This window comes from Hordeum vulgare, chromosome 2H (genome assembly GCF_904849725.1).
Source record: "Hordeum vulgare subsp. vulgare chromosome 2H, MorexV3_pseudomolecules_assembly, whole genome shotgun sequence".
Lineage (NCBI taxonomy): Eukaryota > Viridiplantae > Streptophyta > Magnoliopsida > Poales > Poaceae > Hordeum > Hordeum vulgare.
In genome coordinates this window covers 170,171,291-170,188,036 of record NC_058519.1, presented here as the reverse complement: position 1 = coordinate 170,188,036, position 16,746 = coordinate 170,171,291, and the positions used below count along the sequence as shown (strand labels likewise).

At 42.4% G+C, this 16,746-nt stretch overlaps 1 pseudogene; it reads right to left on the bottom strand.

Annotated features, from left to right (window-relative positions):
• Positions 1 to 10,563: 10,563 nt before the first annotated feature.
• On the bottom strand, positions 10,564 to 14,268 carry LOC123429861 (annotated as a pseudogene).
• Positions 14,269 to 16,746: the final 2,478 nt, after the last annotated feature.

Below are 16,746 nucleotides of genomic sequence, written 5' to 3'. Positions count from 1 at the left end.
CCGGTTTCTCGTAAGCGTACGAGTAATGTTGGTTTGGGTCGCTTCATCCAACAATACCGTCGAATCAACAAAATACTAAGGAGGGCAGCAAATTGAACATCTACGCCCACAAACTCATTTGTGTTCTACTTGAGATATTATCTACGCATAGGCATAGCTCTGATACCACTGTTGGAGAACGTTGCACGGGAAAGAAAAAAAATACCTACGCATACGCAAGGACTATCCATGGTGATGATCATCTACGAGAGGGGAGATCGGATCCACATACCATTGTAGATCGCCAAGCGGGAAGCGTTAAGAAATGTGATTGATGTAGTTGAACGTCTTCGCGATCCAAATTGCAAGCCGTCCCACGAACTCCATTCCGATATAGCAATGAACGGACGGCACCTCCGCGTTCAACACACGTGGAGCTCGATGATGATCTCTGCCTTCTTGATCCAGTAAGAGAGACGAATAGGTAGCACGACGCCATGGCGGTGAGGATGGTGGAGCTACTCCGGCACAACTTCACTTTAGTGTACCGAAGTAGCTACGGGATGACACGGAGTGGTGGAGGGAGAGAGGGCCGCGCCTTGACTTGAGGTGCCAAAAGCCTCTCTCACCTCCACTATATATAGGTGGGAGGGAGGGGTGGGGCCCTAGAGAAAAATCTCTAGGGTTCAGCCAGCGCAAGAGAGGAGGAGGAGTCCTCCTCCAATACAAATTGGAAGGAGGAGTCCCTTCCCCAATTCAGTTTGGCCCACTGATGACCCACAAGTGTAGAGGATCTATCATAGTCCTTTCGATAAGTAAGAGTGTTGAACCCAACGAGGAGCAGAAGGAAATGACAAGCAGTTCCCAATAAGGTATTCTCTCCAAGCACTGAAATTGTGGGTGACAGATAGTTTTGTCATAAGGTATTTGTAACGGGTAGCAAGTAACAATTGTAATAAAGGTGCACCAAGGTGGCCCAATCCTTTTTGTAGAAAAGGACAAGCCTGGACAAACTCTTATATAAAGCAAAGTGCTCCCGAGGACACATGGGAATTAATGTCAAGCAAGATTTCATCATGCCCATATGATTCACGTTCGTTACTTTGATAATTTGATACGTGGGTGGACCTGTGCTTGGGTGCTGCCCTTACCTGGACAAACCTACCACTTATGATTAACCTCTCTCGCAAGCATCCGCAACTATGGAAGAATAATTAAGATAAATCTTACCATCACATGGAACATATGGATCCAAATCAGCCCCTTACGAAGCAACACATAAACTAGGGTTTAAGCTTCTGTCACTCTAGCAACCCATCTTCTTATTACTTTCCAATGCCTACTCTAGGCCCAAGTAATGGTGAAATGTCATGTAGTCAATGTTCACATGACACCACTAGAGGAAAGACAACATACATCTCATCAAAATATCGAATGAATACCAAATTCACATGATTACTTATAACAAGACTTATCGATGTCCTTAGGAACAAAAGTAACTACTCACAAAGCATATTCATGTTCATAATCATAGGAGTATTTATGTTAATTAAGGATCTGAACATATAATCTTCCACCAAGTAAACCAACTAGCATCAACTACAAGGAGTAATTAACACTACTAGCAACCCACAGGTACCAATTTGAGTTTTGAGATAAATATCGGATACAAGAGATGAACTAGGGTTTGGAGAGGAGATGGTGCTGATGAAGATGTTGATGGAGATTGACCCCTCTCGATGAGAGGATCGTTCGTGATGACGATGGCTTCGATTTCCCCCACCGGGAGGGAAGTTCCCCCAGCGGAATAGCTCCGCCGGAGCTCTAGATTGGTTCTGCCCAAGTTCCGCCTCGAGACGGCGGTGTTTCGTCTTGAAAGATGTATTATGGTTTTTCCTGGTCAAAACCCTTCATATAGCATAAGATGGGAGCCGGAGGCCTACCAGGGGGCCCACAAGCCTGCAGGGTGTGACCAGGGGGTAGGCCGTGCCCCTGGCTTATGACTGCCTGGTGGGTTGCGTGAGGTATCTCTTTCTCCCAATATTTTTTATATATTACAAAATAATTCTCCGTAAATTTTCAGGAATTTTGGAGCTGTGCAGAATAGGTCTCTAAGATTTGCTCCTTTTCTGGTCCAAAATTCCAGCTGCCGGCATTCTCCCTCTTCATGTAAACCTTGTAAAATAAGAGAGAAAATGCATAAGTGTTGTACCATGATGTGTAATAACAGCCCATAATGCAATAAATAATAGCCCTCAAGTGAAAGACGAGATCGATAAATATGCCCAGATGTTTAGAGATAGAGGTGTCGATAAAATAAAATACGGACATGAGGGCATCATGATAATATTTAGAACATCGACACATAGTGACATATAATCTCTTATGCTAGAATAAAAATTCATTCACATGATAGAATATGAATCAAGTACTCTGTTGAGAACCACCAAACTATAATTTTAGTCATTGAAGCAATTCCAATTTATCATAACATAGGAAAGAGTCAATATAAGAGGTTGTAAAGCAAATCCACATACTCAATTATCTCATGGGTTTTCATAATTGCTAACACTCATGCGGTACTCATGAGGTCAAAGCTTCCATCGGACACAAAGAAAGATAGTGGCTTACAATTAGCCTCCCAACTATTCACCTCAAGGGTTATATCAACAGTAATAACTCATGATTACCCACATCCGAGTTGATATATGTGTATAGATCATTCTCCAACATATGACGCTTGAGAAAAGATAAAGGCGAAGTAAAGGGAATAGTAAAGATCACCATGACTCTTGCTTAAGGGTAAATACTAGAAATTAAAAGTGACAAATAGGCCCTCCACAGAGCGAAGCACATGTTGTCATGCGCTTTTATAGTTCGATGCACAACCTCTTAATGCAAAATAACGTCACTTTACATTTCCCTTGTGATAAAGAACTTCATTATACAGTCCGCCGCTTTTATTTCTTCCATATCATAAGTTCGTATAAAGTTTATTTCCCTCACACCAATGGATCATACATATTTAGAGAGCAATTTTTATTCCTTGCATCGATGAAAACTTACCCGAAGGATCTTACTCAATCCATAGCTAGGTATAGTGGACTCTCAAGGTAAAATTAGGTTAAGGGTGTTTGGAAGCACAAGTAGTATCTCTACTTAGTGCGGGAGTTTTTGGCAAATATAGGTGGAAGCAAATGACACATGTTGGAGGATCTATAACCATACAACTTCTATTCGGAAATAAGCAAACATACTCATTATGTTGTCTTCCTTGTACAACATCAACTTCTTAGCATATAATATTTTAATGAGTGCTCACAATCATAAAAGATGTCTAAGATAATATATTTATATCTGAACCTCTCTTTCTTTATTATTTCCTTATAATTGCAACAATGACCAATAACTTTGTTTGCCAACTCTCAGCAAATTTCAATCAACATATCCTTAATATGTGAAGCCATCACTCCCCATAACATCACTATATATACTCTTGCTTTTATTATATATTTCTTTTTCTCAGGATCATAGAAGGCATGCAAAGCCCTCAACTGAAAACTACTCTTTATTATATAACTCTCAAACTTGCTTACATACGGGGAACAAAAAGTAAAATTCAAAACTAGATCTCACTAAAACTTTATTTTACGAGATCAAGATATAACCAAAAGGATAAAAAAATAAAAAGAAAAAGAAAAGTAAAAGATGTGATGGTGATACGATACTAGGGCGCCTCCCCAAGCTTGGCACAAGCCAAGGTGAGTGCCCTATACCCATGTGTTTAGTTGTCTTCCTTCGGAGGTGGTGATGTTGGAGTTTTTGCTAAGGTTGGAGGCTTGTCCTCCGTCTTACAAGGCATAGGCTCACCATTATAAAAAGATGAACTAGTCTCCGGGATCCTCAAGCCTGTAGCCAAACTCATTTTCTTAAATCTATATTCATACTCACAGTTTTGGTTTTGCCGTCATAGATCTGGGCTTGGAGATGCTCAATTGTCTCGTAAATCTAGAAGATGTGATCGCAGATGTCCTTGGTTTCTAACTTGTGCTTACAGGTAAACTCCATGATCATCGTGTGATTGGAATTGAGTCCTTGTTCCACCATACCTTGGCACTTGAAGACTTGTTGCTCCATTCCTTCGAGCCTTGTCTCCACACTTCCGGTCTTCTTTGGTCCCTTAGCATCACAGATGTGCAGCACCCCCTCATGCATCTTAATGGCTTGAGGGTGTTTCAGCACCTCCGCCAGGTAGGGGTTGATGACCCTCTCGAAAAACTTGTCCTTCGAAGCACTTGGAGAAGTCATGTTGATCTAAGTTAGTGGCAGAAACAGCTCGAAATGAAAACAGGAGAGATTATCGTGGTACGAAGATCAAAACCTTCGGGAGATTATATAATGAATTTTTACCGACCCGAAGGAGTATTCCACAAGAAAACACAGCCCGATGGGTACATGGGGCGGCTACAAGCCTGCAGAGCGCGGCCCGGGCGGTAGGCCGCGCCCCCTGGATTCTTGCCTCCTCGTGCACTCTTTGGACTACTTTAAATTTTCCAAAATTTTAAAATATTCCAAAACCAATAAAAATTGCCATTGGAGAAATTTTGGAGTCGGTTTGCTTACAGTACCACATACCTATTCCTTTTCAGAGTCTGAAACGTGTTGATAAGTCTCCCTAATGTACTCCTCCGGGGTTATGGTATTGATAATATTGGTTTCAACATTAATGGGAGTACTTGAGATATAATGTTTGATTCTTTGCCCATTTACCACCTTTGGATTTGTACCTTCGGCGTTGTTGATCTTGATAGCACCGGAGCGATATACTTGTTCGATAATGTACGGTCCCTCCCATGTATAGAGAAGTTTTCCTGCAAAAAATCTTAAACGAGAGTTGTATAGCAAGACATGATCACCTACATTGAATTCACGCTTTTGTATCCTTCTATCATGCCATCTCTTAACCTTTTCTTTAAACAACTTGGCATTTTCATAGGCCTCGGTTCTCCATTCATCGAGGGAGCTAATGTCAAATAACCTCTTCTCACTAGTAAGTTTAAAATCATAGTTAAGCTCTTTAATTTCCCAATAAGCTTTATGTTCTAGCTCTAGAGGTAAGTGACATGCTTTACCATAAACCATTTTATACGGAGACATACCCATAGGATTTTTGTAAGCGGTTCTATAAGCCCATAATGCATCACCGAGTTTCTTAGACCAATTATTTCTAGGTCTATTACTGGTCTTTTGCAAGATCAATTTAATTTCTCTATTGCTCAATTCTACTTGATCGCTAGACCGATGATAATAAGGAGATGCAATTCTACGATTAACATCATACTTGGCAAGCAATTTACGGAAAGCACCATGAATAAAGTGTGAACCACCATGAGTCATTAAATATCTAGGGACTCTAAATCTAGGGAACATAACTTCTTTGAGCATTTTAATAGAGGTGTTATGATGAGCACTACTAGTTCGCATAGCTTCTACCCACTTAGTAACATAATCAACAACAACTAGAATGTGAGTATACCCATTAGACTTTGGAAAAGGTCACATATAATAAAAAACCCAAACATCAAATGGTTCAATAACAAGAGAGTAATTCATAGGCATTTCCGGACGTCTACTAATATTACCAATTCTTTGACATTCATCGCAAGATAAGACAAACCTACGAGCATCCTTGAAGAGAGTAGGCCAATAGAAAGCAGATAATAATACCTTGTGTGCAGTTCTATCTCCAGTGTGGTGTCCTCCGTAGGCCTAGGAGTGACACTTGTATAGGATATGTCCATATTGATGCTCAGGTACACGACGTCTAATGATACCATCTACTCCTTTATAAAGGTGTGGATCGTCCCAAAAGTAATGTCTTAAGTCATAGAAGAATTTTTTCTTCTTTTGTTTGTATGTGAAGCTAGGCGGTATGAATTTAGCAACAATGTTATTAGCATAATAAGCATACCAAGGAGCATTGCATGAAGCATTTATGACAGCTAATAGTTTATCAGGAAAGCTATCATCAATTGGTTGTTAGTCATCAAGAACATTCTCTAGTCTAGAGAGGTTATCTGCTACGGGGTTATCATCAACCTTTCTATCAATAATATGCAGATCAAATTCTTGTAGCAAAAGAACCCATCTAATAAGTCTAGATTTAGCATGTTTCTTTTCCATAAGGTACTTAATAGCAGCGTGGTTAGTGTGAACAGTTACTTTGGAATCAATAATATAAGGTCTAAACTTATCACAAGCAAACAGGACTGCTAAAAATTTCATTTCAGTGGTAGTGTGATTTCTTTGAGCATTGTCTAGTGTTTTGCTAGCACAATGGATAACATTTAATTTCCTATCAACTCTTTTCCCTAGAACAACACCAACAACATAATCACTAGCATCACACATGATTTCAAAGGGTAGGTTCCAATCAGGTGGTTGAACAAGAGGTGTAGTGATCAAGGCTATCTTAAGAATTTCAAAAGCTTCTACATAATCATCACAAAAAACAAATGGAACATCTTTTTGTAAAAGATTAGTGAGAGGCTTAGAAATTTTAGAGAAGTCTTCAATAAACCTCATATAAAAACCAACATGACCAAGGAAACTTCTTATAACTTTAATATTTGTTGGACATGGCATTTTTAAATAGCATCAACTTTAGCTTTATCAACTTCAATACCTCTTTCGGAGATCTTGTGTCCCAAGACAATGACTTCATTAACCATAAAGTGGCACTTCTCCCAATTCAAGACAAGATTAGTTTCTTCACATCTCTACAAAACTCGATCAAGGTTGCTCAAGCAATCATCAAAAGAAGTTCCGTAAATGGAGAAATTATCCATGAAGACTTCAACAATCTTTTCACAAAATTCAGAGAATATAGCCATCATGCATCTTTGAAAGGTAGCAGGTGCATTGCATAAACCAAAAGGCATACGTCTATAAGCAAAGGTGCCGAAAGGGCAAGTAAAAGTGGTTTTCTCTTGATCATCTTTTGATACAGGTATTTGAGAGAAACCAGAATAACCATCTAGAAAGAAAAAATGTGTATGTTTGGATAGTCTTTCTAGCATTTGATCAATAAAGGTTAAAGGGTAATGATCTTTCCTCGTTGCTTTGTTTAATTTCCTAAGATCAATTACCATTCTATACCCTGTGATAAATCTTTGCGGGATCAATTCAGTTTTATCATTAGGAACAACAGTAATACCTCCCTTTTTAGGGACACAATGAACTTGACTAACCCATCTACTATCATCAATAGGATAAATTATACCTGCTTCGAGAAGTTTTAGCATTTCATTTCTTACCACTTCCTTCATTTTAGGATTTAACCGTCGTTGATGATCAACGACTGGTTTAGCATTAGGCTCCATATTGATTTTGTGCTGGCATAGAGTGGGACTAAACCTTTAAGATCATCAAGAGTATATCCGATAGCAGCACGGTGCTTCCTCAAAGTTTACAATAATCTGTTTTCTTCATGCGCTGAAAGGTTAGCTCTAATAATAACATGATATATCTCCTTTTCATCAAGATAAGCATACTTCAGAGTATTAGGTAATTGTTTAAGCTCAAACACGGGATCACCCTTGGGTGGAGGAGGATCCACAAGTATTTCAATAGGCAAATTGTGTTTCAAAATAGGATGCTGATCAAAGAAAATCTTATCTATTTCATCCCTTTCATTCATATGCATATCATTTTCATGGTCCAGCAAATATTATTCTAAAGGATCAGTAGGAGGAACATCGATAGAACCTAGACCAATAATTTCATCTTTACTAGGCAATTCTTTGTCATGGCGTTGTCTACGAATTTTAGAGAAATTGAACTCATGAGACACATCCCCGAAGCTTACGGTAACAATTTCTTTCTCACAATCAATCCTAGCATTAACAGTACCCAATGAGAGTCCACCAAATAAAATGGGACAAAAATCATCTTGTGGGGAACCAAGAACAAGAAAATCAGTAGGATATTTTATTTTCCCACACAAGACTTCAACATCTCTAACAATCCCTATTGGTACAATAGTATCTCTATTAGCAAGCTTGATGGTAACATCAATTCCCTCTAATTCAGCTGGTGCAATGTCATTCATAATTTCTTTGTATAAGGTAAAGGGAATCACACTTACACTAGCACCCATATCACATAAGCCATGATAACAATGATGTCCTATTTTAACACAAACAATAGGCATGCCAACAATAGGTTTGTGTTTACCTTTAGTGTTAGGTTTAGCAATTCTAGCAGCTTCATCACAAAAGTGAATTACATGCCCATCAATATTATCAACCAAGAGATGTTTAACAATAGCAATACTAGGTTCAACTTTATTTTGTTCAGGTGGTATAGGTGTTCTAGCACAACTCTTACGAACCACAGTTGAAGCTTTAGCATGATCCTTTATTCTAACGGGAAAAGGTGGTTTCTCAATGTAAGTAGTGGGAATAATAGGATCAACATCATAAATAATAGTTTCCTATTCAACTCTAATAGGTTCAACGACTTTAACTTCAATGGGAGGATGATATTTAAAGCACTTCTCCCTAGGGAGATCAACATGGGTAGCAAAAGATTCACAGAAAGAAACTACTACCTCAGATTCAAGTCCATATTTAGTACTAAAATCACGGAAAGCATTGGTTTCTACTAGTACACATGCCCGTGCGTTGCACCGGACGAAAAATGGATATATGTGTCATTATACATCATTTTTATATCCAGTTTTAGTAAACATTGGAATATGATCAAACGTGAAAATTATTTATTTTCTATAAAAGTAAACGTTTTTCTGCATTGCTAAGGGTATGAAATAAATTCCATGGTTTGCATGATATTCGAGAGTTTATCTCTCATGGTGAAATACTAATCTATGTCACTCAATATGTTAGATTCTTCCTCGTTTTATCATGGATTCATAACTTTATACTTGACTACTTCAAAGATAAGACGATCCATTAGATTGTAAAGAGTTTACAATACTTGGTGCTTTTTTGTTGATATGCTAACGCCAGCGATAGGAGCACACCGACTGCACCAACACGGTTAGTTTCCTTAACACCATCATCAAGACTTGACCATGATCAGGAACAAGACATGCAAATGTACGGGGGAGATGATATGATGGAGGGCAGTAGCCACATGCATGGAAGTGGTGCACGGAAGGACCGAGGACATGGTCGGCGTAGCCAAGACCATATGCTTCTCCCTCTCCCTCCCTAGCCGGTGTGCGGGATGAAATAGAACACAACTCCTCCTCCAAACCAGTTCGAGCTAGATGAACTGTTGTCGTACTATCTCAACTCTTCGTTCCTCCCTCCTCTTTATCTCACCAACGGCATCAGAAATATCTACACTTGAGGAATATATTGATGAAGAGGTAGTCCATAGTTGAGTCGCAAATATCTTTTCTCTTAAGAAATACTCCCTCCGTTCGAAAATATTTATGGAAAAAACGGATAAAAAATGATGTATCAAGAACTAAAATACATATAGATACATCCACTCCTCCGACATGAGGAAACAATATTTCTTTCCAATATATTTTCCCAAACAAATATTTTCATTATTTCAGTTACACATAATTTAAGTACTGTAACTACTAATGTATCATAATTAAGATTAAGATATGGTAGTTTAAATAGAAGAGAAGTATGCTAACAGAGATCGACATCTAGCTCTACTCAACAATAAAGAAGAAGAGACCGACATCTAGCAGCAGCCACATCGGAACATCTAGCCGCCTCGCTAGCGCTCGTCCGTATACGGACTCGTCGATCGCAGTCATCCATCTTGACCGTAGTTCGTTCTTTTCCAAACGGCTCGGCTCTCACCACATCCCGACCCAGATTCACGACCCCTGAGGCACGCTGTCGCTGGCCGCCTGCGCCCACACCCGCCCCAATCTGTACACATCTACGGATCCTCCCCAAGCTCCTCCGGCGCTCCATCAGCCACATGGCACATGCTACACACTGCGCCATCGGGATGCCGCTCCCCCGTATCCCGTGCGCCACCCAGAAATCCCACGATGGCCCGTGAGGAGATGGCTCTGGCTGTGTGCTCGAGGCCGCCTTCGCTCTAGTACCGACGGCCGTCTCGTACTCATTAGGCGTCCCAGCACCTTCCGTGTCTTTTTCCTCTCCTTTTTTGGATTTCTGACAGTGGCCATCCCCGTCGGCTCTTTCTCATGTGGCTGTGGAAATGCTTTCCTTTCAAACATATATAAATTTGTAGGATCTCGACACTGTTTAGTCTGTTAAGGTCATGGCACGTGAAGCCATGAAGGTATATTTCCTTTTTCTGGCACCCTTCGCAAGCCGTCTCAACCAATCGATTATCAGTTTTTGTTTTGATTTTGTCACTTTCGTGTTCCTCTTTACATCATTAAACCGCATGCACGTTCCATGAAGGGAAGAAATTAGTCGCATAAAACAGTTTCTTAATTGAGTGATGGATTAGAAAAACAGCCTCAATATGTTTCCTACAGTCTCCTCCCATAAAAGGAAAACCTTTGCAAAGCGAAAATAGGCACAGAGTCAAAACTGAGCAGAATCAGCTCGGGAACCGCTAGTAGCTCCAGAGCGGGACCTCAGCTCCGCCATCGCTGTTGTCCCGGTACGTGTCTATGATGGTGGCCGTCAACGGCGGGTCCATGAGCAGCGCCTCCGCGAGGCTCACATAGTACGAGCCTAGGTCCATTTCAGAGAATATGTCAAGCCTGAACATATCGTTGTCCGTCGCGGCCGGCAACTTGAACTCACCATCGGCGGAAGCTTCCCACGTCTGTGCTGAATCAGCATTGTTCGACTCGGACGACAATTGTGCAGGAGCAATAGATGGGGCCTCCTCGGCGACGGTCCTGGTTATCAGGCCATCGGCAGCCTCCCGTCGCTGGAAACTCGCTACGGCCTGGAGGGCCGCGCGCCGGACGTCGGCGTGGTCGGAGAGCGCGGAGAGCACGACGAGCAGCCACGCGGAGTCCACGAAGTTGTGGCACCTGGCGGAGCGGCCACTGAGCCCGAGCATGGCGGCCTCGTTGGCACAGGAGGCGGCCTCGACGGTGAGGTACGACCCGAGCCAGAGCCGAGCGCCGCGCTTGCCGGGGACGCACACCTCGCAGACCCACCGTCCGCGTTGACCCTGCGCCGCAAGCTACGGTACACCAGGTGCCGGGTCTCCCGAAGCTTAGTGCGCCCCGCGTGGCGCTTCGGCAGCATGGGGGGTGGGTCGGCGACGCGTGGTTTGGTGAGGAGGGGCGGGGTGTGGCATGGCAGGAAGTAGCCGCCGCCCTCGCCAAGCCCCCGGGCGTCCTCCTGGACCTCCTCGACCCCGTCTCCTCACGCCCGCACGTCGGCCCCTCGTCTTCGTGTCGCCGGATACAAGGCCACGCCAGAGCTCTCCGAGCTCCCTCGCCTCCTTGCCTCAAGCTGCAGGCCGACGCCACGTGCGCATCCTCGACCCCGCCTACTCGTGCCCGCGAGCCGCCCCTCCTCTACCTTGCCTCATAGTGACCGCACATCGGTGGGCCGGCAGCGCGATGAGGCGGGACGGGCGCGGCAAGAGGTGGCGGTGCGCTGGAGGTGAAAATGAAGATGCGGATTGGAAGGCAGGGGACGAGCGGTGTGTGCGTTCTAACTAATGTGGGGGATTTTGTGAAAAACTGAAACGTTATTAACTTACAAAAGGACCGTGGGTTGATTTTCAAAAAATAGAGGGGCCTTTTGCAAAAAAGCCGACGACGTACGACAGAAGCGCTTCACGCTTTATTATTAGGGGAGATAAAGGATTTCACACAATCAAATTTTAGGTTTATACCTAACTCATTACCTTCGTTGAGTTTCCAATCTTCAGAGTTGCTTTAATTCTTTCCAATAAGTCCCATTTGAATTCAACATCTTTCTTTATAAAGGAACCAACACAAGAAGTATCGAGCATGGATTGATCATTACGAGAGAGACACGCATAAAAATTCTGAATAATAATTTCTCTCAGGAGCTCACGATTGGGGCATGAACGTAACATTGACTTAAGCCTCCTGTGATAGCCTGGCTTATTAGGGATGATAGACTACTCATATCAATAAGGAATTCCTTCTTTTTCGGGAGCCCATTCAAACAGAACTCACAGGTTAAGTGTGCTCGGCTTGGAGTAGTTCTAGGATGAGTGACCGACCGAGAAGTTGATCCCGGGTGCGCATGAGTGAGGACAAAGTGCGCAGAAAAGACTAGTATTGATATGTGGGGCCAGGCTAGATCCCACCAGGAGTAACACCACCCGCGGGTGTGTCCGGAGCGTTACAAGTTTGGTATCAGAGCCGACCCTCGCGGTTACACGGATGTTTGCGGACAGGTGTGCGGTCATGTTGTTCATGACGTTTGTGACCCGTCGTGGCACACGGCATGGTTCATGTACTGGACTGGATGCACATACGTTTGTACCAAGAGAGAACAGTCTTGTGGCCCGACAAGGACGTCGGTTCCTCTGAGTGGTGGTGTATGTGATAGTCTGGCTTATTAGGGATGATAGACTACTCATATCAATTACGATTTTTTTTTTCTGGGAGCCCATTCAAACAGAACTCACAGGTTAAGCATGCTCGGCTTGGAGTAGCTCTAAGATGGGTGACCGACCGGGAAGTTGATCCCAGGTGCGCATGAGTGAGGAAAAAGTGCGCAGAAAAGACTAGTATTGATATGTGGGGCCAGTCTAGATCCCGCCAGGAGTAACACCACCGGCGGGTGTGTCCGGGGCGTTACACCTCCCCCAAGATTGAGAGATTCTTTCTCCTTCATAAGGACAAAAATTATAAATATAATTCCGATCACGGTGAACGAGATGCATAGGATAAAACTTATGATGAAATTCCAATTTCAATCGGTTGTAGTTCCATGATCCAATATCATCACATAGCCTATACCATGTCAATGCCTTTTCCTTCAAGGATAAAGGAAAGACTTCTTCTTGACTTCAACCTCGGGCGGACCTGCAAGCTTAAATAATCCACAAACCTCATCCACATGTATTAGATGCACATCAGGATGTAGTGGTCCATCTCCTGCATAAGGATTAGCTAGCAGTTTTTCTATCATACTCGAAGGAATTTCATAGTAAATATTTTCAGTAGGTGGAGCAGGTTGAGGAGAATTTCTTTGCACTTCCGGTTGGGGTAAAGATACCCCAAACAAGCTCCTCAAAGGATTAGTTTCCATAGTGACAAGTGATAGTAAATTTCAGCATAGTATATAAATTTTTCCTTACCAAGTTCCACTCACAAAAGGCGCTTCACTCCCCAGCAACGACGCCAGAAAAGATTCTTGATGACCCAAAAGTTTAGGGGATCTATCGTAGTCCTTTCAATAAGTAACAGTGTCGAACCCAACGAGGAGAAGCTCGAAATGGCAAGAAGTTCTGAGTAAGGTATTCTCTCCAAGCACTGAAATTGTCGGTGACAGATAGTTTTGTCATAAGGTATTTGTAACGGGTAGCAAGTAACAAGTGTAATAAAGGTGCATCAAGGTGTCCCAATCCTTTTTGTAGCAAAGGACAAGCCTGGACAAACTCTGATCTAAAGCAAAGTGCTCCCGAGGACACATGGGAATTAGTTTCAAGCTAGCTATCATCATGCTCATGTGATTCACGTTCGTTACTTTGATAATTTGATATGTGGGTGGACCTGCGCTTGGGTGCTGCCCTTACCTGGACAAACCTCCCACTTATTATTAACCTCTCTCACAAGCATCCACAATTACTAAAGAAGAATTAAGATAAATCTAACCATAGCATGAAACATATGGATCCAAATCAGGCCCTTACGAAGCAACGTATAAACTAGGGTTTAAGCTTGTGTCACTCTAGCAAAACCCATCGTCTACTTATTACTTCCCAATGCCTTCCTCTAGGCCCAAGTAATGGTGAAGTTTCATCTAGTCGATGCTCACATGATACCACTAGAGGAGAGACAACATACATCTCATTAAAATATCGAACGAATACCAAATTCACATGACTACTTATAACAAGACTTATCCCATGTCTCGGGAAAAAAATGTAACTACTCACAAAGGATATTCATGTTCCTAATCATAGGAGTATTTATATTAATTAAGGATCTGAACATATAATCCTCCACCAAGTAAACCAACTAGCATCAACTACAAGGAGTAATCAACACTACTAGCAACCCACAAGTACCAATTTGAGGTTTGAGACAAAGATCGGATACAAGAGATGAACTAGGGTTTGGAGAGGAGATGGTGCTAATGAAGATGTTGATGGAGATTGACCCCCTCTTGATGAGAGGATCGTTGGTGATGACGATGGCTTCGATTTCCCCCTCCGGGAGGGAAGTTTCCCCGACGAAATAGCTCCGTCGGAGCTCTAGATTGGTTCTGCCCAAGTTCTGCCTCGAGACGGCGGCGCTTCATCCCAAAATATGTATTATGATTTTTTCTAGGTCAAAACCCTGCATATACAAGAAGATGGGAGTCGGAGGCCTGCTAGGGGGGCCACAAGCCTGCAGGGCGCGGCCAGAGGTCCCCTGAGGTATCTCATTCGCTTAGTATTTTTTATATAGTCCAAAATAATTCTCCGTAACTTTTCAAGACTTTTGGAGCTGTGCAGAATAGGTCTCTAAGATATGCTACTTTTCTGGTCCAAATTCCAACTGCCGGCATTCTCCCTCTTCATGTAAACCTTGTAAAATAAGAGAGAACACACATAAGTGTTGTACCATGAAGTGTAATAACAGCCCATAATGCAATAAATAACAATATAAAAGCATGATGCAAAATGGACGTACCACCCACCTCTCCTTTCCTTATCCTATTTCGGCCAAATAGGCCTCCTTGGGCTGGTGCACCATCCTTGGGCCTCTTTGGTTCTCTCCCGGGTGGGTGGCCCCTCCCGGTGGAACTCCGGAACCCATTTGTCACTCCCGTTACTTTACCGGTAATGCCCGAAAACCTTCCGAAAGCCATATGGATACTTCCCATATATTAATATTCGTCTCCGGGCCATTCTGGAAACTGTCATGATGTCCGGGATCTTATCCGAGACTCCGAACAACATTCGGTTACCAACATCAATAATTCAACTATACCGAAACGTCACCGAACCTTAAGTGTGCAGACCCTGTGGGTTTGAGAACTATGTAGACATGACCAAGACAATCTCCGGTCAATATCCAATAGCGGGACCTGGATGTCTTTATTGGATTCTACATATTCTACAAAGATCTTTATCGGTTGGACCTCTATGTCAAGGATTCAGTTAATCTCGTATAACATTCCCTTTGTCCTTCTGTATGTTACTTGCCCAAGATTCAATCTTCGGTACCTCCATACCTATTTCAATCCCATTTCTGGCATGTCTCTTTACTTGTTCCGTAAAACAAAATCCCATGGCTAACTCTTTAGTCACATTGCTTTCAAGGCTTGTTTGTGATGTTGTATTACTGAGTCGGCCCCGTGATACCTCTCCGTCATATGGAGTGACAGATCCCAGTATTGATCCATGCTAACTCAATGGACACCTTTGGAGATACCTATAGAGCATATTTATAGTCACCCAGTTACGTTGCAACCTTTGATACACACAAGGCATTCCTCCTGTGTCAGTGAGTTACATGATCTCATGGTCATAGGAATGTATACTTGACATGCACAAAACAATAGCAATAAAATAACACGATCACATGCTAGGTTCATAGTTTGGGTCTTGTCCATCACATCATTTTCCTAATGATGTGATCCCGTTATCAAGTGATAACGCTTGTCTATGGCTAGGAAACCTTAACCATGTTTGATGAACGAGCTAGTCAACTAGAGGCTTACTGGGGATAGTGTTTTGTCTATGTATCCACACATGTATTTGTGTTTCCATTCAATACAATTCTAGCATGGATAATAAACGATTATCTTGAAACAAGAAATATAATAATAACTATTTTATTATTGCCTCTAGGGCATATTTCTAAGAGTCATGTTTTGCTCGAGGAAAAGTCTTAATGAGCAGGTTTGCAACATTGAGATCCGTGTGCACTTTGCAAATATTTATCTCCTCCTCCTTGATGTAATCACGGATGGCATTGAAGCGTCGCTTTATGCAATGGCACCAGTGTTGTCACAGAACATATTTATTGGATCCAGTGCACTTGGCACAACTCCAAGATCTGTCATGAACTGCTTCATCCAGTCACCCTCTTTAGCCGCATGTGAGGCAGCTATGTACTCTGCTTCGAATGTAAAATCAGCTACGACGCTCTGCTTGGACTGCACCAGCTTACCTCCCCCTATTGAGAATAAATATGTATCTGGTTTGTGACTTAGATTCATCTGGATCAGTGTCGAAGCTTGCATCGATGTAACCCTTTACGACGAGCTCTTTGTCACCTCCATAAACGAGACACATTTCCTTAGTCCTTTTCAGGTACTTCAGAATATTCTTGACCACTGTCTAGTGCAACATTCCTGGATTACTTTGGAACCTTCCCGCCATACTTATGGCAAGCCTCGCATCAGGTCTTGTGCACAACATTGCATACATGATAGACCCTATGGCTAGAGCATAGGGGACGGCACTCGTCTTTCCTCTATCTTCTGCAGTCACCGGGCATTAAGTCTTACTCAACTTTATACCTTGTAACACAGGCAAGAACCCTTTCTTGGATTATTCCATTATGAACTTTTTCAAAATCTTATCAAGGTATGTGCTTTGTGGAAGTACTATCATGCGCCTTGATCTATCTCTATA